General features: G+C 45.4%; 1 pseudogene; it reads left to right on the top strand.

Annotated features, from left to right (window-relative positions):
* Nucleotides 1–935: 935 nt before the first annotated feature.
* Nucleotides 936–2336, top strand: LOC102138690 (keratin, type II cytoskeletal 8 pseudogene; annotated as a pseudogene).
* The last annotated feature ends 592 nt before the right edge of the window (nt 2337–2928 follow it).

The following is a 2928-nucleotide window of genomic DNA, read 5'->3' as shown; positions in this document are numbered from 1 at the left end:
GCAAAAATCATAAACAAAACACTAGCAAAACACTAGCAAACACAACAAAACAATGAATGTGAATGGAGCAGCACATCAAAAAGTTAATACACCAGCATCAAGTAGGCTTTATTCCTGGGATGCAAGTCTGGTTCACCATAGGCAAATAATAAATTTGATTCACTACATAAACAGAATTAATAGCAAAAGCCATATGATCATCTCAATAGACACAGAAAAATATTTTTATAAAATCTAACATCTCTTCATGATAAAAACCCTCAACAAACTAGGAATTGAAGGAATACACCTTAAAACAATAAAAGCCAAACAGTAACAGTCATCTGTAACAAACCCAAAACCAACATCACACTAAATGTGCAAAAACTGGAACCATTCTCCTTAAGAAATAGAACAAGGATGCCTACTCACACCAATTCAATTCAACATAGCACTGTAATTCCTAGCCAGAATAATCAAGCAAGAAAAAGAAATGCAAGACATCCAAATAAGAAGTCAAACTGTCTCTCTTTGCTGATAAAATGATTCTATACATATAAAACTCCAAAGACCCTGCCAAAAAGCTCCTAGGACTGATCAACAGTTTCAGTAAAGCTTCAGGACACTAAATCAATGTACGAAAATTAGTAGAATTTCCATGCACCACTAATGTCAATTCTCAGAGTCAGATGAAGAACAAAATTTTATTTTCAATAGCTACAAAAAAAAAAAAAAATGAAATACCTAGGAATACATCTAACCAAGGAGATAAAAGATCTCTACAAGGAGAACTGTAAAACGCAGATACAACACAAATAATCAGAAAATCATTCCATGTTCATTGATTAGAAGAATCAATATTATTAAAATATCAGTACTGACCAAGAAGCAACTTCTCTTCTCCTTCTGGAATCTATGCCTGGTTCAGCCTGCCTGCCTCCACTCCTGTCTCTACCATGTCCATGAGGTTGACCCAGAAGTCCTATAAGGTGTCCACCTCTGGCCCCGGGCCTTCAACAGCTGCTCCTACACGAGTGAGTCTGGTGCCCACATCAGCTCCTCGAGCTTCTCCCGAGTGGGCAGCAGCAGCTTCCCAGGTGGCCTGGGCAGAGGCTATGGCAGGTCCTGTGTTATGGGAAGCATCACCGCTGTCACTGTCAACCAGAGCCTGTTGAGCTCCCTTAAACTGGAGGTGGACCCCAACATCTAGGCTGTGAGCACCTAGGAGAAGGAGCATATCAAGACCCTCATCAACAAGTTTGCCTCCTTCATCAACAAGGAGCAGCCAAACAAGATGCTGGAGACTAAGTGGAGCCTGCATCAGCAGAAGATGCCTCAGAGCAACATGGACAACATGTTCAAGAGCTACCTCAACAACCTTCAGCAGAAGGTGGAGACTCTGGGCCAGGAGAAGCTAAAGCTGAAGGCAGAGCTTGGCAACATGCAGGGACTGGTGGAGGACTTCAAGAACAAGTATGAGGATGAGATCAATAAGCGTACAAAGATGGAGAATGAATTTGTCCTCATCAAGAAGGATTGGATGAAGCTTACACGAACAAGGTAGAGATGGAGTCTTGCCTGGAACGGCTGACTGATGAGATCAACTTCCTCAGGCAGCTGTATGAAGAGGAGATCTGGGAGCTGCAGTCTCAGATTTCGCACACATCTGTGCTGCTGCCCATGGACAACAGCCGCCCCCTGACATGGAAGGCATCATCGCTGAGGTCAAGGGGCACTACGAAGAGCTCGTCAATTGCAGCTGGGCTGAGGCTGAGAGTATGCACCAGATCAAGTATGAGGAGCTGCAGATGCTGGCTGAGATGCGTGCAGTGTACAGATGCCTGCAGTGTACAGAGACTGAGATCTCCAAGATAAACAGGAACATCAGCTGGCTTCAGGCTGAGATCGAGGGTCTCAAAGGCCAGAGGGCTTCCCTGGAGAACGCCATCGCAGTGTCGAGCAGCGCGGGGAGCTTGCCCTTAAGGATGCCAACACCAAGCTGTCCCAGCTGGAGGCCGCCCCGTAGTAGGCCAAGCAGGACACAGCGCAGCAGCTGCGGGAGTACCAGGAGCTGATGAATTTCAGGCTGACCCTGGACGTCCAGATCGCCACCTACAGGAAGCTGCTGGAGGGCGAGGAGAGTGGGCTGGAGTCTGGGATACAGAACATAAGTACTCATACGAAGGCTCCCAGTGGCTATGCAGGTAGGCTGAGCTCCAGCTTTGGCTTTTGCGTGCGTTCCATCTCCTTCAACCGCACCAGCTCCACCAGGGCCATGGTTGTGAAGAAGATGGAGACCCTCGTTGGGAAGGAAGCTGGTGTCTGAGTTCTCTGATGTCCTGCCCAGTGAACAATAATGGCAGTCCCTCCCAGACAATCCCTCCTGCCGCTGCCCCAGTGCCCAGGAGGGAGGCTGCTGTGTAGGGGAGCACAGGGAAGAGGAGACTCACCTGAGGCTCAGCCCTCACCTTCAGCCCACCCATTCGGGGAGTTCACTGCCTGGGGTACCCCCCTTGCCCATGCCTCCAGCTACAAAACAATTCAATTGTTTTTTGTGTTTTTCCAAAATAAAACCTCAGCTAGCTCTGCCAACTATCAAAATAATACTAATACTAATACTAATACTAATAATCAGTACTACCCAAAGCAAACTACAGGTTAAACACTAATGTTCTTTCAAAATACTAATGACATAATTTGCAAAAATGGAAAAAAAAACCCTAAAATTTATATGTAACCAAAAATGTTCCAGAATAGCAAAAGCCATCCTGAGCAAAAAACAAAACTGAAAAAATTGCATTACTTGACTTTAAATTATACTACAGAGTTGCAGCAACCAAAACAGCATGGTATGGGCATAAAAACAGATATATACACCAGTGGAAGAGAATAGTGAACCCAGAAATAAAGCCACACACAACCACTTGGCCTTGGATGAAGCTGACAAAA

Source organism: Macaca fascicularis, chromosome 1 (assembly GCF_037993035.2).
Source record: "Macaca fascicularis isolate 582-1 chromosome 1, T2T-MFA8v1.1".
Classification (NCBI taxonomy): domain Eukaryota; kingdom Metazoa; phylum Chordata; class Mammalia; order Primates; family Cercopithecidae; genus Macaca; species Macaca fascicularis.
Note: the sequence above shows the minus strand (reverse complement) of the source record. Positions and strands in the feature narration are given on the sequence as shown.